This window comes from Macaca nemestrina, chromosome 8 (assembly GCF_043159975.1).
Source record: "Macaca nemestrina isolate mMacNem1 chromosome 8, mMacNem.hap1, whole genome shotgun sequence".
NCBI lineage: Eukaryota > Metazoa > Chordata > Mammalia > Primates > Cercopithecidae > Macaca > Macaca nemestrina.
Genome location: NC_092132.1, coordinates 153,888,692 through 153,914,125, shown reverse-complemented (window position 1 = coordinate 153,914,125; position 25,434 = coordinate 153,888,692). Strand labels below are relative to the sequence as shown.

At 47.9% G+C, this 25,434-nt stretch overlaps 1 long non-coding RNA gene across 5 annotated transcripts in view; it reads right to left on the bottom strand.

Annotated features, from left to right (window-relative positions):
- Positions 1-775: 775 nt before the first annotated feature.
- Positions 776-25,434, bottom strand: part of LOC105491910 (uncharacterized) — a 45,376-nt gene continuing 20,717 nt past the window's right edge. For 3 of the 5 annotated variants that reach the window (XR_011607326.1, XR_011607327.1, XR_003020437.2), the window contains 3 exons: positions 7,273-7,354; positions 6,318-7,187; positions 776-5,336 (listed from right to left, as the gene is read on the bottom strand). This is a non-coding gene — a long non-coding RNA (uncharacterized lncRNA). The other 2 variants (XR_011607325.1, XR_011607324.1) reach the window with 2 other exon arrangements.

The following is a 25,434-nucleotide window of genomic DNA, read 5'->3' as shown; positions in this document are numbered from 1 at the left end:
GAGTCCTGCCCACTCGGTCGCTGCTCCTCATAATTCCTCTCCTTCCTTGGTGATTAGGCCTTTCCAAACGAGTGAACGGTCAGCTTGTTCTCTGTTCATCTTTGCTTCTTGGGCTTTCTCCTGGTAATTCTCCTCAGCCCATAAATAATTCTATTTGTTATCTCCCTATTCTTGACCATTTGTTCTGCATTTTCTCCATCGTCCTTGTGATTAGAAACCTCACACAGAATGTTGGTCATTGGACTCCCAGGCATTTCCTTTGCCTCTAAAATAGGCAGAGCTCCACTCCTGTAGGTTCTAATTGTAATCAAATCGGTCATTTTTTCCCCAGCCTCATCAGCTTTGTGCCTCCACTAACGGAGTTTTAGGTTGCATGTCTCTGCGTGGACTATTGTTGCTGCTGGACAGAGCTGATCGGGAAGGAAACTTATTTTGTAAGAATGGGAAGAAATTATCAAGTTAACTGATGTGTAAGGCAGGTGTACCTGGAAGAGACTCTTTAACAGGCAATGCCTGTGTGGGGATATTTTAAAGTTTTATTGGTAGAAATAAAATACATTGAACACAAACCAAGCAAATACGACCTGGTCGTTAACAACCTCCCTCTGATTAAGCAGGAGTGCTGCTGTGAGAAAGGGTTGTGCCATTCTGCAAGCACACGAGCGTCGCTGGGTTTTTGGGTAGTCTCCGTGGAGAATGGTGACTGGACCACTTGGGAGAGGGGCCTGAGGCAGGAAGGGGAGCAGACTCCAGAGTTCAGGGAGCAAACGCATCAGTACCCTCTCGTTCCCCTTACGGTATGGCTGTGGCCAGCATTGAGAACCAAGTGTTCAGGAACCCACGCTGGCCTGCGGGTCCCACCTGACCTGAGAGTGGCGGGCACTCCACGTTTCAGCAAGCTGCTTCCTTGACGATGCCTTTGATCTCTTATTGTTGCCGGGGAGGCTGGAGTCCACCCAAATCGAGTGGGAAGTGCTGTCAGCTGCTACTTCTCTTACCTACGAGCTTTAGAGGCTCAAGGGCCTGACCGGAACAGACTGGAACCAGTGGAGGCGTTTGGATGCAGCGTCTGTCCTGCTCCACCGAGCCCCAGGGAGGAAGCCTCAGCCAGTGGCTGCACTGAAGAAGGTCCAATCTGAGTGGGAGGCAGAAGAGCAGAGGCGTCCTTGAAGAGAAGGCCAGGGCTGCAAACCACAGGAGCAGGGCATCCTGAGAAGCGACGGGAGCAAAATCAAGATGCCCAGAGTCTTGGGGCTGTTTCAGAAACCCCAAAAGCAAGAACACGGGGTGTCCGGTGGGTGGAGTCAGCAGTCCCAGCACCACTTGGAGTTCAGTCACAGGAAGAACTTGCAAATGGCAGCACAGCGCCGGGCACTTGACCAGGTGGGAGACACTGCACCCCTGAGGTGGCTCAGGGGACAGGACAGAGGCAGGACCTTGGATCCGGGGATGGGGAGCAGAGCACAACAGGACAAACCCAAGCCCGTCTCCATCGTTAAGAAAATCCCCAGCAGCTGGGGAAGGAAGAGAGCGAAGGCGAGAGCCAGGCAAAGCTGGCAGCACCTGGTGCACAGGCTCCCTCTTCACCCCGGCTTGTTTGGGATGGAATTTAAAATACTTTTTGTAAGATAGATTGTGAGCTTTAGAGTGAGAAACGTATTTCACAAGAACTTTACTTCATTTATAAAAGAGTAGACATGGAGACAAGGCGTCTGTGGCCTGAAGTATTTAATGCACTCGAAACACATTTAACTTCCAGGGTAGATCTGATGTCCTCCCTCCACCCGTAACGCCCCCGAAATCTCTTTCGTGTTTAGTGGTGCTGCGCTTGCTTTCTCTCACACACACCGCTCAGCCCTTGTGACTCATCTCATACACACATCTCAATTCTCAGCCTCCCCACAGCCCGGACTTCCGTTTTAACCTCACGGCTGCCCAGCATGATGGCTGTGTCCAGCCCAGCTGATAGACTGACCATTTCAACGTGAATCCCAGGCCCTCCAGCCTTCCTTTGCAGGTGCCATTTCCCCACCTGGGTCACTCTACCAAGTTCTCTCCAGCTTTTGTCTCCACAGCAGCCTCCCCACATCCCAGCAACACAAACACACAGCACATGCAAGCACAAACACACATGCAAACATGCTGAAATACCATGTATACATGCACACAGGCATATATGTGTACACACACTACAACACTGCACAAACATGAACCCACATATACATGCATGCACACATTGTTGCTCACAATACACACACAAACACACATGCATGCGAACACAGGTACACATGACCACACATATATGTTCGCATTAAGCACATGTGCAATACAAATTCATGTACACAAACACATGCACGTATGTGTGCATGCACAATACACAGATACACACGTACATCAACATGCATCAAAGCACATGCATACACAGACACATGTGCAACGTGCACAGGTACACACATGCACACACACGCTTTGGAGCTGGGTTCACATGCTGACTGGATGGTGTGCTCTGCACTAGAAGTCCAGGGCCATGGCCCACTTACCTCAGTGAACTTCACCTATGCTCCACGTCAGCAAACACACCTGGGTGTCACCCGGAACTGCCCAGTTCTGGCTCTGACAACACCGCAACCGAGGAAGAGGCACAAGACCCAGGAGACGATGGTGCTGGCTGATGCCACTTCTCCCTGAAGGCTCAGAGCCTGCACCTGCTGGACGCTCCATGGCCATGTGAAGCTCAGGGGAGCTGAGCCACGGTACCACAGGCCCCAGTAGCGCTCCTCTGGCTTCACATGCACCCAAGCTGTGATTTTTCAGATAAATATGACTCAGAAGACCTTGGTGTTTCTTTGTGATTTGCCTACCTAACATCGAAGATGGGTATTACAAAATATTTTTGGTTCGTCAAATGGTTTAAGGTAACTTCTCAGTAAAATGGCTTGGCCCACATGCCATTTTCAAGAATGCTGAGAAAGGGGAGTGTGCCATCAAGCTATGGAATTGCTGGGTATGCTGTGGAATTCCATGGTAAGATGGTTTTCAAGGACTGAAGTGCATGGGGAGGAACGGACACCTTTGTTGCCGATTCTCGTGTTATTTCCAGGTCTTAGTCCCCGCTGCCTCCCTTCGTAGCTCCTCTGGTTCCCATGTGAGTCCCTCCCTTTCCATCCACGCGATGCACTGCGTCACTAATCTCACACATCTTGCTTTCCAGAGCAGGCTAAAAGCTCCTCTGGATACAGAAATTGCCTCTTTCTTCTTTAATAGCTATTGTGCTTCGCAGAGTGTTTAAATTTTTATTGATGGGTTAATAAATAATTGATTGGTGGGGACCGAAACTAATTTTTAAAATTGATCGTCAACTGAAAAACCTGTACAAGCTATCCCACTGTTTAACGATAGAGGAGCTATTGCAGCCGCTGTGGCGACTGGCAACGGCCTCTGCTTTTTTACACCTCAAGAAATCTGCTGGCAAATGACCTCTTGGATACTTACGCTGTTTCATTAAGGAATTTCTCAATGGATAAACTTTTTATTATTCTAAAAGTATCTTTGTGTCTTTACAGTAGGTGCTGTGTTTGGTTTGGAGGAATTTTATTAGTCTAAAGGACATAATTTCTTCCTTCTAGGAGCTTACAGAGGACTAGAGCATGAGTCACCCGCACAACCCATCACTCTGTGGAAACCTGGCCTGTGTCCTGAACCCCAGGATCACACACATGTAGTAACCTGACTTCTTTCCACATTCTGTAGCCAAAACCTACTGGGTCAGGGTTCATCGGTTTACTCCACAGCGGTCATCTCATGTCGATCAGAAGCCTTGATGGCAAGCCTAGATGTCTGTTGATTGTAAATAAAAATTATTATTTATAAATGCAATTTGTTTGGAAAACTAAAATCAAAGCTTGGGATCTATGGAGTTAAAAAATAACTAAAGAATCTCTACTGATTAAAAGATAGTGAGCTAGGCAGGGCACAGTGGCTCATGCCTGTAATCCAGCACTTTGGGAGGCCAAGGTGGGTAGATCACTTGAGGTCAGGAGTTCGAGACCAGCCTGGCCAAGATGGCAAAACCGCATCTCTACTGAAAATACAAAAATTAGCCGGGCGTGGTGGCACATGCCTGTCATCCCACCTACTCAGGAGGCTGAGGCAGGAGAATCGCTGGAATCTGGGAGGTGGAGGTTGCAGTGAGCCAAGATCGCAGCATCCAGCCTGGGGGACAGAGCGAGACTCTGTCTCCAAAAAAAAATAAAAATAAAAAACACAAAACAAAAACAAAAAACAAAGAGAGTGAGCTGAGTGTGGTGGCTCATGCCTGCAGTCCCAGTTACTCAGGAGGCTGAGGTGGGAGGATTCCCTTGAGCCCAGGAGTTCAAGTCTAGCCTGGGCAACATGGTGAGACCCTCTCTCTAAAATAAGTAAATGCATTATTATTACTTTTTTAAAAGACATCAATCCCAGGAGCTGCTTAGACACTCTGCTTAATCACCCGTACCTTTGGTCCCAGATCACTCCAGCCTCATCCACACACTCTGTGACTTTTAACCTGTAAGTAGTTACCCTAAATCAGTCCTTAAACAGGATCATACTTGGGGAGAAAACAGACATCCTTGAGAAAACAGGAGAATGTTGAAAATGTTTGCCTAAGAAATTAAAGTGCTATATTGAAATATGACCAAAGGAAGTAAATTGAGTAAAAAGTAGATTTGGGCAATGAATTGTGGAGGAATGCTAAAAAATGAAATGAAATAAAAATAAAGAAAAAAGAAACTTGAGAACAAGGATTTTTGTGATAAGAAAACACATGGCATTGAAAGCATAATTCAGGATCAGAATGTCTGTGTTGCTCCAAGTGCTTCAACACCAGCCAGCTGGCAGTGGACCTGACCCTGCACCAGTCATGGAAACCATCTGGGAACCAACGCGAGCAAGTTAAGCTGCTCTCACTGCCACACCGGACAAGAACATGGGGGCTAATGCTGAAAAGCCACAGGGCGTTGATGAGACACTAGCGATAATCACTGACCTGAGCTTGTTCTTATCCAAATTCAGTAAGTGTATTTCAGACCATCATCCTATGCCAAGCACTGAGACAGATGCTACGTCCTGGATTTGATAATTGCTTTTTAAGCAATCATGTGATGTTGCCTGGAGGTTATGTAACTGCACCTGCTCCGGCAACTTTAATGACTCAGCACAGAGGAAGAAGTTGAGTGTGATTCTCCAACACACTGGGGTAGGTAGCAGCTGGCCTGTGTCCTGGGTCGTCCAGAGCAACAGCTGTTCACAACGACAGGTCAAGTCACCTCCAGAGTGAATATTAACACTAACGTAACCTATTTGAGAAAGAATGAAGGGCTTATGTTTTTTGAGAATATTTCCATTAGACGCTTAGAAAATGTAGATACTTAAAGAGTTTAGCATCTAGAAGACCACAGAACTATTAGAGAATCTACTACTGAAAATTAACCTGTCATTTTACGGCAGGATACTGACAGAGTATTTTATCAGGACTGCAACATGGCTGCATTTTTTCCCGTTACACAAGATGTCGCCAAGACCTTTTCCCTGTTTCAGGCCATTACTCATCGTGCGCAGCCACTGAGCAAAGCAGGTCGCAGCGTCCTCAACTGTGAAGTGGCGACGTGAGACACACGACCTCCCGTAACCCTCAGGCTCCAAGAGTCTGGGATTCAGTAGACACAGACTCACTGTGAAGGGTGGGGCCACTCACACAGAGGCGTGCTGCCCGCCTCACCCTCTGAGGGCAACTTTCCACGGCTGGGACGGGAGGAGCCTGGGGCAGACGTAAAAACTACGATCCCAGACGCACAGACCCGGAATAACCGCAGCCTGGCCTGTGTTGCTTGGGGGTGACAAGGGGCACTGGGCATCCCTGCTGGCTGAGACTCAGCCCCAGCCACTTCCCAAGGTTCTAGAATGTTCCAGAACCAAAAAGAGAAGCAGACGGCTGCAAGTGAGGGAAATACTATTTCTCAGTAATCATTTACAACCAGCAGCTCCTAAATGCTTTTTAAAAATGTTGATGTCACTAACTCAAAGAGACACAGTCCTTCCTGGACGCGGGAGAGCAGGGAGAGCTGGCAGGGTGCAGCAGCAGTCCTTGAAATAGCAGGAAAATCCCACTTGCACACTTTGTCTGTGCAGATCCACGTCTCCATGGAGAAGCAGCCTAACTCCTATGTTTAGATCTGCCTCTGTTTAGCATTCCCTGCACAGCGTGACGTGAATGCAGAGGGGGATGACATTTGCTGACTGGTACTTCTAAAGACCTATTAAGGAAAAATGGGACTTACCCTTAAGCCGAGAAGGCCTAGATGCATCCATCATCCCTGGCCAGCTCTCGTTCTTGGTGTGCCCACTGAGCAGCATGAGGGCAGCCTCAAAGACTCGCTTGCCGAGCGAACACTGCCAAATGTCACTGCTCTGCACCAACCACCGAGTCAGGGTTCTTCTCTGAAGGCTTCTCCGCCTACTGAGCACATAGAAACGAGATAAAATCTGCAGACAATTGAGTTCAAGTGAATCTGGCTGGTGCTGAAGTGATCCCAAAGCGGTGAGTTTGGGCAGCCTGACCAGCTGCTGCCATGGGGGGCTACACAGAGCTGCCTGCCCTGAGGGCCGTGCCTGGCACAGTGAGGCCTCTTCATAACCATTCTTGGGAATGCCCGGCTCCTCTTGCAGCACTCCATTTTTATGAACCATTTTGAAGTCAGTGGAAATGTGTTTCTCAGGGCCCTTGCTATGGTTTGAACACATTCCCAAAGTTCATGTGTTATAAATTTAACCCCAATGCAACATGCTGAGACGGAGCCTTTAAGAGGTGATGGGGTTCTGAAGGCTCTGCCCTGCTGAATGGATGAATTATCATGGGAGTGGGTCTGTTGTGAAAGTGAAACCGGCCCTGTCTCATTGTCTCACACGTGATGCCTTCTGCCATGTTCTAAGGCAGCGAGAAGCCCTTGCCAGATGCGGCCCCTTAATCTGGGACTTCCCAGCCTCCAGGAGCATAAGCCAAATCAACTTCTATTGTTTATAAATTACCAAGTCTGTGGTATTCTGTTACAGCAGCAAAAAACAGACTAAGACAGTTGGTCTTCAGAGAGCAGACCTTTTCATATTTGAGGATATTTCATCCTTCAGGGATGATATGTCTCTTATTTTCTCTAAAAATAAGAAAAATAAAAGTCAGATAGAAAGAACAATGAGTGAACACCATGCTTTTTCTCACTCGCCAAGTGGAAAATATACCTGTCTTAAATAAATGAGTGAACAGTCCTGGATGGCTTCACAACAGCATGTTCTAGAATCAATGCATTCTTCGTAAAACTGCCTATAAAAAGAAAAAACTCTATTCAACAGCTGCAATGCTTGCTCTTTTATTCCATCCCAACGCCGGAAGTACAAGCACAATTCTCCCTTTGCATCCCTCTTGCATTGACCGAAAGTTGAGTTGTGAAGTGGAGTGAAAACCATTGAATAATCCCTGTATACATTTTTGCTTTTGAATATTCACTTTATCTTTAGCTAATATCCTCTAAAGAAGGTGAACAATAGTCCATGGGAAGTACATTATGAGGCCTCAAAGCGAAGATGCTGATAAACCCCAATCCTTTCTGGTTCAGTGTAAACCTTTCCCTCTTGAACTATGTGTGTTAACAAACAATTGAGTTTTTTGTTTTTGCTGTGAGTTCAGGAGACAGGGAGAGATGGGAACCCCACAGCCTCATGCCGGGCAGTGAAAGGGCTGGCTCCTGGTTCGCTGACGTTCTCAGTGTCTGCGGGTCCCTATGCTCAGAGCAGCCTGCTCCCCAACGTCGGCTTTCAGGAGCTGCTTGGACCTGAGCTTTCCCAGGCTCTGACCGCCCTCGTGCTTGAACGGATACTACAGCCACTTAGATCAGTGTCATCCAATTTAAGAAGTCACACTCCTCAAAGACCCCAAAGACCTGAGACCTGAGAAATCCTTACCTGAGGGACCAACGTGTAGTTCACTAAAAAAACACTTTTAAACTGTGAATTAACAGTACAAAAGAGAAGTATTTTCTTTACAGCATTTAACTTGAAAAGAATTCATTGTAAGTGCTATGATGGATTTGAGGTGACTGTCAGTTTGGCACCAGAAATATGTTTCTCAAACACACATAGTTCCCAAGAATATATCAGTGAACCTCATGGGTTCTGAAGCCCCCAGTTTAAGAAACACATTTTGATATGGTCACTCTTATATCCAGGTTCATTTTCTCTGAACAACTACACCTTCATTCATTAATGTGTCATTTCCTTTAGGAACTGTTTTCTGAGTGCCAAACATATTTCATAGCACTGTCAAGCTTGAGGTCTGCCTGAACACACCTCTCCTCATTTTCTTTTGTGACTCTTCATTTTATATGGAATTAAACCCGAACTCCTGTACGTGGCTTTCATAATTATCCAAGAGTATTTTCTAGACATTTCCAATTCTGACCCATTGCTGTAGTCCCAAGAGGACCTCATTAGCACACAGCTCTGCCCATTTACTTGATTTATTCATTTCTTTAGTAACCGCTGACTGCATTCTAATTTCTGCAGAGAACTGTGCCAGGCACTTGTTGGGGTTCAAAGAAAAATTCAGCAGAGGCCTCCTTCATGAAGGACCCTTCCATCAACACTGGAAATCTCCCTGCAGAGGGCTTATTGTCTAATGTAACACTGTGCTTAGGGCCACAGGGTTTGGAATCAGATCTGTGTGAATTTAGTCCCAGTTCTGCCACTCAGCAAGGAGTCACACAATGACTTACCCACACCTGAGCCCCAATGTCTCCATCTATCCAGGAGTGGGCGAATCCCATGGCATTGTTGCGAGCATCGTCTGGGAACCAAGGTAACGAACTGACTGCCGACCCAGGGCAGGCACTCAACAGCAGGATTTTAAGGGCCACAGATGGGGAATGAAGAACTCCACAGAAGATAATGGTGGAAACTGATAGAAGTGAGTGAGATGTTCATTCGGAGGGAAAGGAAACATTCATAACACCCTGTCTTAGCAGGATCACCGTTCCTTCTTTCCAGCCATTCAAATTCCGCGAGGGCCCAGCCCGGGTTGTTCATGTCCTAGGATCCCTCCTGAACATTTCAGCCCTGGGTGCATCCTGCACTCACTCTGAGCTCCTACCTTGTGCCAGGTCCTGTCATCAGCCCAGACAGCCATGGCAAGATTCACCATTTCCTTGGAAAGTCTTGTGGGCTGTCTTTCTGTCCTCTCACCTCACCCTCTGACCTCCCAGATTCAGCCCGTGTGCCAGGACTTCTCAGCCCGCTCTGTGGGTAGTGGAGAAACACGTCCCCCTCTCCACCTCACCATCTTGGGAACACAGTCCCTTCCCCCTGGCCTTTTTCACTCTGGGGCCAGAATCCAAATAGTCTATGAATCTCTATCACTCCCTCCGTGTGTTTCAGGGAGCACCAATCTTACACGATGTTCCCAGAAGAAACCGTTTCTGGGGCCAACTAATTATGGGAAACAGGACTCTCTGTATCATCCTCTTAGAGATTTAAAGTGTGTGTTGACTATGAGAAATCTTGCAGTAAGGAAGCCTGTGGATATTTGCCTAACCCAGCATTTCCCAAACTCACTTGTCCATGGAAGCCTCCTACAAGTGACAGCCATGCACAGTCACCAGGGCTCCCCCGGGCACGTTCTGGGAAATGTGCCTGCGTGTATCGTTGTTCTGTTTCCACTTTTGTTAGCTTTGATGGCAGCAAGATTGAAGGCGCCTTGAGAGAAGTGACCTTGTTTTGAATTGTTTAGTAACAATAATAGCTAATAGGAAATTTTAAGCAACAGATGGGCATATAGTAGGTTGTCAATAAGTGCCCCTTGACAGCTCAGCCTCCCTGGAGTGATCATTTTCCAGGACTCAGATTTACCTGACTCATACAAATATCATTGGCTTTGGCTGTATGCACGCCTGGCCTCATTGCTTTGGTGTATTTTTAAATCGACTATTTTTAGAGCAGTTTTAGATTCAGAGCAAAACCCAGCAGCAAGTACAGAGATTTCCCACATACCCACCTCCCCACATGCATAGCCTCCCCCATTATCAACATCCCCCACCAGAGTGATGCGTTTGTTACAGTCCATGAACCTCCATTGACACACTGTTGTCACCCAGAGTCCACAGTTCACATCAGGGTTCACCGCCGGTGTTGTACATGCTCTGGGTTTGGTAAAGGGTCTAGTGGCATGAACTCGTCACTGCAGCATCACACAGAGTAGATTGGCTGCCTTAAAAGTCCCCTGTGCTCCACCTATTCATCCTTCCCCACACCACCAGTCCTTCTCTTTCACTGTGTCCGTAATTCTGCTTTTTCCAGGATGTCCTATAATTGGAAGCACACAGGGTGTAGCCTCTTCAGACCGGCTTCTTTCACTCAGTAATATGCATTTAAATTCCCCCGTATTTTTTCATGGCTTGATAGCTCATTTCTTTTTGCATTGAATAATATTCCACTGCCTGGACATGCACCGTTTATCCATTCGTCTACTGAAGGACATCTTGGTTGATTCTGAGTTTGGGCGATCATGAATAAAAATAAATAAGCTTCCATAAACATCCAAGTGCAGGTGTTTGCATGGATGTACGCTTTGGTGCATTTTTGGTGTGTGCTCTTGAAAACTGGGCTGACAGTTATCTGAACCAAGCTTGGAGAGCAGGACGTGCCCTGGCTGGCTCCTCACCTGGTTCTGAACAATGAGAGGCACTTTGACCCCCTACACCTCAGGAATGTGACTTCTAGAGTGAGGCTCAGCCTGGCCCGAGGCTGACTGAATTACCTAGCTCTTAATTTAGGAGTGTCTGAAGGTAAAGAGAGATAGGAATAGGCAAAGAGCGCTTTGCTTCTTAGCAAGAAATTGCAGCAGGTAAGTTTGGAGTACAGAAAGAGGAAAGATGGTTTTATGTGTTTCTTTAAGCAACTCTCCAAAGATTACAAACTTTCATGAGAGTAAGTGAATTTTCTGGTTCAGAGATTGCAGTTCAAATCTGTTCTACCTTGTAGGCAATTTGATCCATGCCAAACAGAAATGTAATAGAGGAATGGAAGGGAGCTAGCTTAAGTCACGACTCGGATTAAATTGAGAAATTCAGGTCTTGTTGTTAGAAAGTGTGGCTCCCATCTCATAAACCATTCTGAATCTGCAGCCTGCAAACCCCAACCTGGGCCTGTCCTTAACTGAGTTTGTTCCCACCGGAGACTCATTGCAAAGCTTTTGGGGGACATAGCACTTGCATTCCAAGCGGGCTCTGAGGTAACTTACTGGGCCCCACCAGTACCTTGTGGGCCATCGCTACTCCCGCTCTGTGAGGACCTCACCCAGGGCTACGGGGGAAAAGCAGCAGGGCCCCCATGGACCTATCCAAAAGGAGATTAATCCGGGGTACTCAGGAAAATCTGTGTTGTAAATCCCTGAAAAAATAGGGAAGCAGCATGATGCGTGATTCAGTACAAACTCTAAAAACCTGGAGAAACGAGGCTTCCACGTGAGATTCTTAGGAGCTCTGTGACCTTAGGCCACAAGCTCTAAGCCAGCATTGCCTCACATGTTTGCGTACACTTAGTGATAATACTCATTGTAATTTAAATTAATTAAAATAGAATAACATGAAAACTTCAGGTCCCCAGCCTCGAAGGCTGCCATATCCGACATACAGTGAGGAAGATCCCGCCGGAGAAAGCTCCCCGGCAGCTGTGGAGAGCCGCGCCTCACAGGAACGCTCGGACACTTGCTGCATGAACTGGTGCCTGCAGAAGGGAACAGGCTCACACGGCACACAGGAGGGTTGCTCCAGCCCTTTTCGGCTTTCTTGGCAGCAGGACGCTGACCAAGGTGCAGAGAAACCTATCGGTTCGAATCCACACTGGCAGAACCACCACAGCCCACGCAAGGCAAGGGCCTGAAAGGGGCAAGAGTGTGGGAGAACCAGCCCCACCTACTCCCCGCAGACCCAGCTTCCTGCTTGACAAATGTGTACAGAGGCTGCTATTGCTCTTTGAAATACTCCACGTAGATTTCATTTAAAAAAAAAAAAAAACTCAAAACTCACAAGATTCCCACTTACTTAAAGATCACTGTCATAACCTGTTAAGCAATCATCACACACAGCATCTGGCCTGCAAAGGGACCAACATCTGCTCAGAGTGAGGGAGCCTGGCCTCGCTCCACTGGTGCAGACACTGGGGGAGCCCTGAACTGCTGAGAGAGGAAAAGTGTTTTAGGGTTCACCTGCTGGGAGGCTCCGAGTTTCCATCTACAGCTAAAGAAACACTTGGAGTTTTCAGAGGGGCCGTGGTGCTCTCATCTGCACACACGTCTCCAGCACTGGACACCCTTGGGCTGTGGCTGTCGGTCGACGCTGCGCTGTCCCTGTCCTCAGGCTTCACACACCAGCCACCACAGGTGATAGGAGGGCTGGACAGGTGGGATCACTGGAGGCCACATGAAGCCAGTCTGGAAAATGGGAAACTTTGAAGGGAAAGGAGATGAGGGAGGCCGGGAGAGGGGCAGGTGCTCAGGACAAAGGCAGGAGGCGAGACAAAGCAGCTGGGCAATGGGGCCACTGGGCAATGGGGCCACAGGGCCATGGGGACAGAGAAGGCCGCATTCCCCAGGAGCAGGCCCCAGGGAAGGCCACCAATGCTGTGATGGGAGGGAGATGCAAGGACACCGTAACCACTGTAGATAGAGAGCAGATTATAAACCTAATACGTAAGGTACACACCACATATCACATGCAGATAATATCTGAAAACATAAACATGGGTGCTGCATACTGTATTTATATAACCACGAGTATACATAGACTACAAGTAGATAAATAACCAGAGGCTGAAAAGCAGAGAAGTTAACACTTTGTGACATATTTATCCATGTGGGGCTGGATCAGCCCCCAGTGGGATTTCATCTCCTGGATGTTAGGACAGTTTTTAGGGTACTTTCTTGGTGGAAGGATCCTAGAATCACACTGAAGCAGTTGAAGCATCACTTTAGATCCTAGGTTAGCTTGCTGGGGGTGCCACAACAAAGCACCATAGACTGCGTGGCTTAAACAACAGACATTTCTCTCTCACAGCCCTGGAGTCTGGACGTCCCAGATCAAGGTGTGGGCAGGACTGGTTCCTCCTGAGGCCTCTCTCCTTGGCGTGCAGATGCCATCCTCTCCCTGTGCCCTCACACAATCCTCCCTCTGTATATGTCTGTGTCCTCATGTCCTCTTAGGAGAATGCCAGATTGCATCAGAGCCCACCTGGTGATCTCATTTTACGTTAATCACCTCCCTAAAAGCCCTGTCTCCAAATCTAGTCCCACTGGGGGTAAGGACTTCAACATAAGAATTTGGACAGGACAAAATTCAACCCATAACAGATCCACACCGAGATGTTCGAATCACCTGGGCAAAATTGGGACATTGTTCTCTCTCACAGCAGGCGTCATAGGGTTCATTTGTTCAGACACTGGAACGTTATTCAAGCCCTGTCTCAGAATCTCAGAGTAGCGGCTTCGAGGGGCCCTCAGTGACTTTGCCTGCATGAGGGCTGCACCTGAGCTGCTGCCATGGGGGTGACACCCTGGAACTCGCCCCAGAGTCACCCACTTGTCGCTGATGGTGCCTTGAGCGCGGCCTCCCCAGGTAGAGCTAATTTGATCGCGAGCATTGACTCCTGTGATTGGCCTTGGACATTTCTCTTACCTTTGCGTTATTTTCCTATTCCTATTTGGTATTCTCTAGTGATTCAAGTGAGAAGGTAACTAAGTTTCCGTTTTAATGATACGTTTAGGAAATTCTGATGTCATTTCAAGTATCTTTAAAAACAATCTACTTAATTGTCAACAACCAAGTGTACGGAAAGTTACATAAAATCCTCTTTACAGATGAGAGAAGGCGGCTGCTGTGGTGACAGTACAGTCAGCCAAGAGGTCCAGAGGATGATTTTACTGAGCTCCCGGAGGCCTGGAGAGCTCCCCAGGTCTCATCCCATCTCGTTTTCATCTCAAGGCCCTGGGCACCCCCCTCTTGCAGACCTGCTTCTATTTTCTGGATAGTTTGGGAAAATCTCGCTCTTTAATCCTGAACACTTCGGATCACTTCAAAAAAAAAGATGCTCAGAAAAAGGAAACTCTAATCCGTCAACCAGGGAAAGAAAGTAACTGTCTAATTGCACAGCATCCCCACGGTGAGCAGCCGCTGGGCCGGGACAGAGAGCAGACCCTGCGTCCAGGTGCCTAGACTGCCCCCAGCTTCGAATTCAGAGGAGAACAGTCCCAGTTCGCTGCACAGCATTTCTAGGAACAAGGCCACGATCTCACAACCTCTCAGTAGTGGCTGTGGGTGGGGCTGGCTTCTGGACACCCCGCTCAGCTGTTATCACCTTCTCCCATTCTGTGGGAGGGCGAGTGCCCTGACCACTCCCGGTGTGAGCACGGAGAGGGGTCGACGCGTCCGGCGCTGCTGAAGGCCGCCGTGCACTTGTTCTGTCCAACACACACGCACTGGGCACCCAGGGGCTGGTAATGGTGAGTGAGAAAGACACACAGAGGCTGTCGGGTGCTGCCGAGGAGGGTGACTGAGTGAGTCACGGGCGGTCGGAACAGGCAGCAGGAGAGGCGGACACCTGTGGCTCTGGGAGCCCTTAGGTGGGAGGAAGGATCAGTGTCTCTTCCAGTTAGGTTTGAAGGAGGGTGCAGGACTCCCCAGTGAGCCAGGTGGACGTGAACTCTGGGACGCTGCTGGGCCCGTCGCCTGGGATGCATCCCAAAGCACGCTGCAGGACCTAACCAGCATCTCCAGCCTCTGCTAGGAGCTTCCAGTCAGAGTCCACCCGCACATTCAAATGTGTGACAAGCATTCTCAATGCTTCGCCAGTGCCTGGGATTTGACTCCAGCCAATCTTTGCACAGTTGTCCACCTCCCTGTTCACTTTCCTTTAAGTCGTGGATAACGAAGTGTGGAGATTTGATGGTGTTGCTCTCTTCCACTGAGTGTGGTGTAGCCCACCAGGGCCTCTGAGCACGTCACCGTCCATTCTCTAGCCATTTCTCTCTGTCCCAGACCCCTCGCCCTTTGATCTGCTGCCAGACAAGGAGACGTGGAACTGATTTTGCAGATCAGGACCGAACACCTTCGGTGGGTGGAACTGCTGGGTGCGTGCGCTTCCTCTCCCTCCCCTACTGTCCGGGCCCTGAAGCTGGAGCTGGTGAAGCACTAGAGCTCGTGAGAGGAGGGAAGTTCCTCCTGGGAGGACAGGCGCCCCTGCTCGCCTTCACGGAGGCTTTCTTCAGCTCCCAGTACGTTAGCAGGAGTTTCAGGAAAGAGACGACAGAGGCCATCATATACACAGATGAAATTTTTAAGTGAAAGGAAATATAGTCCAAAACTTTCATTTTAGAAATGAAAGAAGCAAGGTCCCGAGAGACCCATGGTCACTCAGCGTGGGCTGCCGACAGCTGCCCGGGCCTGGTGCATGTGGTTTCTTGTCTGCTGTGCACTGAGCACAGTCTACATGCCAGGCTCTGCCCTGTGCTTCTAAGACATTATTTTTCAATATTCATGGCAAACTTACAATGTAGATATTGATGCCTCCTTTTCAGAGTAGAAAACAGAGGCTCGCGATGCTGAGAGCTTTGCCCAAGGCGACACAGGACACTAACCTGTGCTTCCCAGACCTGTGTGCCCCGGGGGTCTTACCACAATGAAGCTTTGGATTCAGTCCGTCTGGGTTGGGGCCTGAGACTCTGAATTTCTAACAAGTCCCAGGTAATGTGGATACGGGAGGTCCCTGGACTGCCCTGTGAGTAGCAAGTCTCTAAACCAGCATCTCTGCTTGTCAACACAGAGCTGCACAGGCTGATTCTGCAGCTCTCTCCTGGCTGCCGCTGGCCTCGGTGCCCACGTGCAGAGAAAACTGGCCCTGGCTGTGCAGGTTCAGGGCCTCACCTGCAGCGTGATTCTTGAGGCCACGACCATCACAGGGGCCCGTGGGCGGGGCCCTCACACACCTTCCAGGTCACCCTTTCTCTGCCCAGTAGGGTCTGGCTTTAACCCTGAGGCACTGAATATTCACAGCTTTTCACAAATGCCTGTCACTGCTGAGATTCCTACAAAACAAGAGGCATCGTTTTTCCTGAAACTGATACCATCACATCGTAGACAAAAAAGCAAAAACGCTGAGCATTCTGACACTGTCTTGTTACCTTGTTATTTGAAGAGGCAATACATGGATTAATAAGGCATTTCGGATATTTCAGCTGGCAAACTCAAATATTATTCAGCCATTGTTATCAAAAGCCAGATTGCACTTAGCCCATAAAATACTGAAGAAAAAGACTGCGATGAATAATATTTTAAAATTTCTTGGCAAGTGTTTGATATGTACCCACACAACATAACGAAGTGTGCCTTTGCCTGTGATTCCACCACACCTCACCAATGACTGTTTCGTTAAAACAGTCTGCATGGGCTGTAAATGCTGAGGCCAAGGGAAAAAGTAAAAAGAGAAACTCTATTACCTGGGGGAAATGGTTTTACTTGACATGACTGAAACAGATGCTGAACAAAACACATCATCTAGAATCAAGAGTATTGGGATTCATAAGTAAATTCATCACAGAAACGTTTCAGAGTCTTTCAAGGTATCGTGTCCTCGAGTTACTCAATAATTTGTTGCTAAGGCAGGTGGAGGAAAAGAAACTAGATTCACACAGACCTGGGTTTGGATTCTGTCTCTGATGAATATTTGCTGTGGATGAAAATCTCTGGGGAAGTTATGTAGCTAATTTTGAGTTTCTGGATAACAGAGCCCTCCACTAAAGACTGGTTTTACAATTATGTACACAAAATTCTATTCTTCTTTTCTTTTCTTCTTCTTTTTTTTTAATACTACAATCGTTTTTAGTACATTCACAGAGCTGTGAAATCATCACATTTTTGTCATTCCCTAAGGGAAACGTATGCCCATTAGTACTCATTCCCTTCTTTCTTACACCCACATTGCAAGCCCAGGCAACTGTAAATCTACTTTCTAACCTCTATGGATTTGCCTGTTCTGGACATTTCATATAAATGGGATTATGCAGCATGTGGCCATTTCCTTAATCCATTACAGTTTTTCCCATTTGCCTCCTTTGTACTGTTATTGCAAAATATATTACATTTTTGTATGTTATGGATCCAATAATACAATTCCATGATTACTGTTCTATGCAGTTGCTTTTTAAAACAAGAGAAAACAGGAGAAAATATATGTTTTTTTTTTTTTTACAAATTACATATTTACCTTTACTACTGCTCGTTGTTTGTTTGTGTGAATTTGAAAATCGTTTGAGTTCACTTGGTTTCAGCCTGAAGAATTCCTTTAGCATCTCATAAAGCAGTTCTGCTAGCAACAGATTCTCTTGGTTTTTGCTTATCTTGAAATTTCTTTATTTCACCTTCATGTCTGACAGATGGCCTTGCTGGATATAGGATTGTCGATTAATAGTTTCTTCCCTTGAGCACTTGGAGCATGTTATCCCACTGCCTTCCGGCCTCCAGTGTTTTACGGAGAGGTCAAGTGTTAATCTTACTGGGTTCCCTTCTTTGTGGCGAGCCGTTTTATTCCTGTTCATTCACAATTTCTCCTTGCCTTTGTCTTTCAACATTTTGATTATGATGTGTCTAGGTATGGATCTCTTTGTGTAGAGTTTGTTGGGCTTCTTGGATGTGTAGGTTAACACTTTTCAGCAAGTTTGGGAGCTTTCCAGCTATTATTTCTTGGACATTTTTTCTGCTTGGAATTTTTTTTTTTTCTGCTTCTTTCTCTCTCACATCTCCCCTGGTATGCTCATTAAGGGTGTCCCGCAGGTCTATTCATTTTTCTTAATTATTTTTCCCTCTCTGTTTTTCAGGTTGTATAATCTCTACTGATATAACTTCAAGTCTGCTGGTTCTTTCTTCTGACTGCTCCCATTTACCCTTGGGCCCCTGAGTGAATTTTTCATTTCAGTTATTGTTCTTTTCAACTCCATAATTTTTTGTTTTTAAAAATAACTTTTATTTCTTTATTGATATTCCTTATTAGAGGAGACATTGTCATCATAATTTCTTTTACTTCTTTTAACATGGTCTCCTTTAGTAATTTGAATGTGTTTCTAAGGCTGTTTTGATGTTGGCTGTCTTTGTCTGTTAATCGGATGTCTGGAGCCCGTCATAGACAGTTTCTGTCACCTTCTGTTTTCCTGAGCATGGGTTGCACTTTCCTGTTTTCTTGCATTTTCGTGGAAACTGGGCATTTTAGGCAACATATCATAGCAAATCTGGACTCTGGTCCTGACCCCGGGGGCTGTTATTTCTGTTTGATTGCTTGCTTGATTATTTGGTTAGGGATGTGGCTCTGACCTTGCTCCTCAGAGGGCACAGCTTGGACCTGCACAGAGTCTCTCTGGCCACCTGCGGTGTCTGTGGTGTCTTCTGGGCTCTCTGTTAAGCCTCTGCTGGTCTGTCTGTCGTTGGTGTCACACACAGGCGTTAACACCCACTAAATGCAAGTGCTCTGTCGTTTTTTAAAGTTCCTGGGGCATAAACTGCTCCACAGACTGATCCAATCAACACCAGGCCATTTGGCAGGGGCAGAGTGTTGCCAGCTTTTCAAGTCCACTCAGACCCCTGGAGCTCTTCTCAGCAATCTCTCTTCCCGGTTCCCTCTGTTCAAGTTCCAGCTAGTCTGCCATTTCACCCGCTCTCAATTGTTCATCAACAAAATCTCCACTATTTTCGCCAACTCCCTTGGGCTTGAACTTCCCCACACAGTGCTCCAAATAAAGTCTGTCACCTCAGGGACGTGCTTTGCTCTTCGTCCCACCTCTGCTCCCGGGGACCGTGACCCAGTTCCACCAGAGTGACACCCTTGCTGCACGAGCTGGTAGCCGGGTCGGTACGGTAGCCCCTCGCCTTCCTAGCTGGCCCCTTCAGACATGGAACCTCCACCCTGCGAGTGACTTGGTGTGGGGCCATCCAGGCACATGTGCTCAGTCTGCCACGTCTGGGGTGGGGCTGCCACCCTCTGAGGACAAGCACAGGCTGAAGCAGGGTCCTCCTGGAACAGTGCTTCTGCCGTGCAAACTGAGAGGGATGAGAGATGCCGGTGGCCTGCCTTCCTGGGGTGAAACCACAACCCTAGACCAGGGCCTGGGGAGACAGACCACAGCATCTTGTCAGCTGGAACTTCCTGGGGCAGAGCTTTCATCACGCTGTGCTTTGGGGGTGGGGCGGGGTGGATTGTGGCTCTGATACCACCGATTCTTACCGTTCTTACTGAGATTTGATCAATTTATTTGAGTAAATATTTATCCACCTGCTGGATGCCTTTAGGATAATTTCTAGTTTTAAAAAAATTAATGTTCTGTGGTTAAATGGTTATTTCCCTGCATAGAGGGCCTGCCACGCTCCTCACACAGCCATTCTGGAAGCTCCCCTCCGCTGCTTCTTTCTGTAAATAAAGTTTTATTGGAACATCCAGACATGCTCATTCCTTTACATATTGCCTACCCACGCCTTCACCCTTCCACAGCAGAGCTGGTAACTGCCATAGAAACTGTTGTTTAAAAGCTTAAAACAGTGATCTGGCCCTTTACAGGATTTTTATTCCAGTGCTTGCCCTAGATAATAATTTGATAGAAATTTGTGTTCATTTGTTAATTCAAAAGTATGTAACTATTTATATGCCGGGATAAACCAAAGAGACACAAAGTTTCGTCCCTCAGGAGGTTTCAGGTTGGGAGAAAAGATCATTTTTAGTCAAAAAGACCACAAACGTAGGCCAGGCTTGGTGGCTCAAGCCTGTAATCCCAGCACTTTGGGAGGCTGAGGCAGGAGGATCACTTGGAGTTTGAGACCAGCCTGGGCAACATAGCGAGACCCTGTCTCTACAAAAAAAATAAGAAGAAAACATTGGCCACAAATACAAGTCAGACCACGACTATAATAGATACGGTCTAAGAGATCCAGGAAGAAGCAGCAGACATGGGAGGAGACTATACTCCAGGAGACTCCCACGAAGAAGTGAAAATGGAAGCTAAATTCTGAAGGGTAAGCAAGCATTAGCAAGGCTAAGAAGATCCCTCAGGAGCTGACCCTGTGACAAGGATTGGAGCACAGGCTGTTTATTTCCAAGCGTGAGGAAGATGGCCAAGAAAGGGTCGCTTAAAACCAGTCACCACTGTGGGCAGCTGGAGCCTTCTGCCACTGTGAGGTTCTGGGAGCCGATGCAAGCCACGAAAGCAAAACCAAATACCCAAAAAAGAGCACTTGAGACGTATCCACCCCAGAGGACAAGGAGACAGACAGCTGTCCATAACCACGGTCTCCTGAGGGCTGTGCCCTGACGCGTTTCCTCCCCGGCACTTTTGCCTGTGGTCGGAGCCAGTGGCAGCAAATTGGGTTTTAGCTGCAGGACAAAGACCTTGGACAAAGAACCACGGGCACTGGCCCCTGGGAGCTGGCTGGGGGGCACTGCAGTGTAGAGAATATGGGCAAGGCCCCAGCAGTGGACATTATGGAGATACTCCAGGCAGAGGGAGTATCACCAGCAAAGGCCCAGTGGCCAGGGAAGACCACACCAGGGTCCGAGAGAAGCGCAGCAGAGCCACGTGGAGCCGGGGTCTTGGTGGACACAGGCCCCTCCTTTCCTGGCATATGAGGCAGTGTCCTCGGTTTTCCTGCCCTGGAACGTACTTAAAGGTGTCCTATAGTCACTTATGAATTCAGCCAATACATGGTGCCTGTGAGTATCAGATGTTTCACTATTAAACTTCAAGCATTCTTGTAGGTATTCATTTCACTAATAAGAACAATAGTGGTCAAAAGGTGAAATGAATTGCCCATATCACACAGCTTGTAGAGCTGAACCACCATAACTGAAGCGTCAGAAGGAAAGGAAGTCATGAACAAAAGTCCCCGATGCATCCAGCACAGGCACAGAGCCTTTAACTCACACCTTCCTCATGGATTAGGCGGAAACAGTAAGCTCCAAATTTGCAGCATATTAGTGTATTTTTTCATTAAAGATGACTCAGTACTTGCAAAGGTCATTTCAGCAGCTGGAGGTCAAAGGATGGAAGTTTCTTGTCCCTTCCTAAGAATAAGAGGAGCACGGTCATGTGGATCCCTGCACCCTGACTCGGGTTTGAGGAATGCGGTCTTCATTCTGTGCCAGGCTTTCTAATTAAGGAACAGTTCAGATGCCACCTCCTGCATGGCAGTCGTCCTTGACCATCCCAGGCTGGGTCAGACGCCCCGGCTCTCTCTATGCTGCCCCAGCACTCTGCATTTAGTTCTTTTTACCCTTCATCAGGCTGCATGGGACACAGCCTGACCCCGGATCCTGGCTGTGAAGTAAGCAGCATGGCTTCGGCGGCACACCGCCGTGGCCATGGGCTGGCTGAGTGCTCAGCTGCTCAGCACCTTGGAGCCGCCTTGGCCCTGCACGTGGTCCTGCTGTGGGGCGCTGGTCAGGTGAGGGCGGAGGGTCTGCAGTGATTAAAATACTCCATCACCTGGGTATGCAATCCGTTCAGATATTGGAAGGTGATGCGCGTCAGGCCAAATAAAATTCACCCTGAGAGTTTATGAATACTGAGAAATAATTTATCAGTCTTTCTCTAGGAATCCTACTACAAGGAATAAATGGATGCTGCTTTCAGGAAGCCTTATGAAACAGAGAATAGTGAGAACAAAATACAAAGAGAGGCAGAGACAAGAAGACAGAGAAGTGGATGGAAAGACGCAGGGACGGATGAATGGGTGGGTGAACAGGGGGTGGGGGGATGGGGGAGGGAGGAATGGAGAGATGAACAGGTGGGTGGAGGGATGGCCAGATGGATGCGGAGGGAGGCATGGGGGAGGGATGGAGGAAAGTAGAGATGAGAGGATGGATGTGCACGTGGATCAATGGATAAAGAGATGGGTGAGTGGGTAGGTAGGTGGATGGGTGGATGGAGGGATGGTGGGAGGGTTGGATGGATAGGTGGGTGGATGGATAGGTGGATGAGTAGCAAAGAAACAATTTCTGACAAAATTATTTAAACTTGTATATCTAGTTATGACTTCAGCTAGAATCTTTCACTAGATTTTTATGACGTGAGCCAATACATTCCCTTTGGATTCAGCCAGTTTTTGCTAGGTTGCTCGCTACTAAAAAATTTAAAATTTACATAATATATGCGCCTCTCTCTCTTGAATTCCCTGGTCTGCCCACTCAGCTCATATCTGGAGCCGTCTCCCTCACTGCTGGCTGTCTCTAATCCCCTCCTTTTCCTTAGCCTTCATGCTCTCAACCACGCCTTCTTTTTCTGTAGAAACTGTGCTTCCATAGGAAACTGTCATTCCACTCACTTGATACTATGCTGGGGAACAAGGGCAGTTCCAAACGTGCCCACAGCCCAGGAGCGACGTGCATGGAAGCAGGAACATCTGCACCTTCATCACAAGGAGTGACTAACGGTGGTTCCCTTTAGCTGCAGATGACTCCATCCTTCCCACTCTTGCCCTTTAAATGTCAGTCTTCCCCCAGATCTCCGCACTCAGCCCCCTCACTCCCAGCTCCACACTTGCTTCCTGGCGGGTCCTGGTAGGCCCTGGTGGGTCTCTGGGACTCAGCAGGCACCTGTGCTGATGGTTTCTCGTTTCCTAGATGTTTGCTGCTGGTGCCGCTTCTCATCTTTCTAATGAACATTTCCAACTGCATCTCGATCCCACTGAGACACCTCGCAGGGAACTCACTGTGTGCAGAACTGAATACTTCTCTGCATTCCGTAAAACAGAGAGTAGCTTCTCCATCCTCCCAGGCCCCAGCCCACGAGCCCAGAAACCTCTCAGCCCTTCGTCTCCTCTCCTAAATCAACAAGCCCTGTTGGCTCTTGCCACCGAGGTTCCTCTCACTGTTTGGCCTGCCTGTCACCGTCCAGTCCTCGTTAATTCTTGCTGGACTTCCTGTGACCATCTCTTAGCTCCGGGCATCATCTTGCCTCAGCTTCACCCCCACACAGCAGGGACCTGACTCCTACAAGCCTAGCTGTCACCTCATCCTGGACGTGCATGAGGGTCTCCATGTCTTTCACAGCGGAGTCCAGACTTCCTGATGGTGAGCACAGCCCTTCCTGATCTGCTCCGGACACTCAGCCGTCTCATTCTCAGCTCCTCTCATACACGTCTCACCAGAGCCATATGCTTTGCATCTTGGATATTATTTTCAGGAAACTGCCCCAAATCAAGCGGTGGGACCAGGGACAGTTGACAACTTCTCTGGTCCTGTCTTTCCTCATCGATAAGCTGAAAGGCTTAGACAAGGCCACCTCTACAGAGCCTGGCCACTTTGCCCCACTGGTTTCCTTTTGATATACTTAATGACACTAAAACCTACTTAAAGGTACAAATTCTGGGAGAGGGAAAGAAATAGCAAAATGCAAATTCTACCAGTTCACCAAACCCAACTTAAATCTCCTTCAGGAGCGGATGCGGCTGCCTCCCGCCCAGGCCTGCCAGGAGCCTGCAATGAAGTTAATTATTAGACCTGAGGGCATTTGGGTGGAGTGGGACTCCCAGCACACCAAGGAGGTGAGAAAAACCCGAAGTAAAAAGAGATAAGCTAAGATGCCCAACAGATGTGAAGTCAGGAACAACCCCCTGGAAAGTAAGTTAGGACTGTAGAAAATTTTTCCAAGTTGCTCACTTAAATCGTTTCCAAAATGGTTTGACTTTTTTCCATAATGAGATTGTCATGATAGGTGGGACTTAACTTTGGATTTGAGTTCATAATATTTCCTAGAATCAATTAGAATAATAAAGTCATATATGTTTCTGGCAAGTTAGTCTGTAAATATCTAAAACTTACTGTCAGCTGAGGCCGGGCGCAGTGGCTCACGCCTGTAATCCCAGCACTTTGGGAGGCTGAGGCAGGCGGATCACCTGAGGTCAGGAGTTGGAGACCAGCCTGGCCAACAGCCAGCCAGACAACGCTGTCTCTACTAAAAATACAAAAATTAGCCAGGCATGTGGCTTGTAGTCCCAACTACCTGGGAGGATGAGGCAAGAGAATTGCTCTAAGGCGGATGTTGCAGTAAGCCGAGATCACGCCACTGCACTACAGCCTGAGCGACGAAGCAAGACTCCATCTAAAACAAAACAAAACAAAACAAAACAAAAACCACTTACTGTGAGCTGAAAGAACTCTGGCCATCGAACCTGCCTCCACCCATGTCCATCCCACCTGCTTACGTCCATGTCCATGTGGACCCCACCCCGTCCAGAGCTGCAGACACTGCAGGGCAGAAACAGGAGACCAGGGATTAGCAGGAAAGGAAAGGGAGGAGTCAGAGAAGAGAAAAATGAGGGAGGAAGGGAGAGAAAAGAATCAGCCCGAGTCTCCGTGCCCTGTCCTGGTGACGTGACGGACCAGCACTTGGGCAAGGTTGGAGGGTGGAGGGTGTGTGCTGAGGGGGATGGTGCCCGTTTAGCAGGTGAGGGAGCTGATCGTTCTCAGCCCTTGCCTGAGTCACCCCGGAGACCCAGGCTTTTAAGGACACATGACAGCCCCTCTCCACGGCGACCTGGCGGGAGGAGCCCTGCTGCAGCTCTGATTCTTCTCTGCACTCAGCAGCCGTTTTTTCCTCATAGCCAAAGTCACGCAGCTTAATGTTGACACAGCCCTTCCAACTTTACAAGATGCTTGTAGTTTTGGAGTCACTTCACCTACTCCGAGGAAGAAAAGCAGCTGAAACCAACAAGGGAGGCATTTTATTCTCGAAGACACCGAGAAAGGTGGTGAAGGCCTGGCTGTGGCGAGAAGATACAGGGGCGCCCTCTCCTCCCCCTTCTGTTTCTCTCCACACTCTGGCTTCCACTGAAACACATTTAAAGCCAGTTCTTGAACGGTTTTCTCCATAACTGATGTGTCAGTTTTGTCTAACAATTCATTTTTCAAATAATCATCCACTTGGGAGGTCCTTTTTCATAAAATTCACATTCTAAGAGAAACTTTTAAAAAACTAAATCCTCTAAAACACGGATGTATCTACAAGAAGACGGCACCACAAGACACTATCAGGTCCCATGACTCAGCCCTAGATAAGATCTTCGAAATAAGAGGGAGTTCATCTGCCCAGCATCTCATCAGTTTCATTAACAACTCACAATCCAAGCCTGTCAGATAATGACAAACCACTGTTTATGTAATGAAACACACAGATCTTTCTGACTTACCGCTTCTACATAGATTCATCATGTTTATTTACGACTTCTTCAAGAAAGACAGAGATTGAATGGAGTGCTGCAGCCATTGCTGCAGAGATAATCAGTATTTAGCACTTGGACAGCACTTTCCTTGACAAACGCCTCGCTAGCT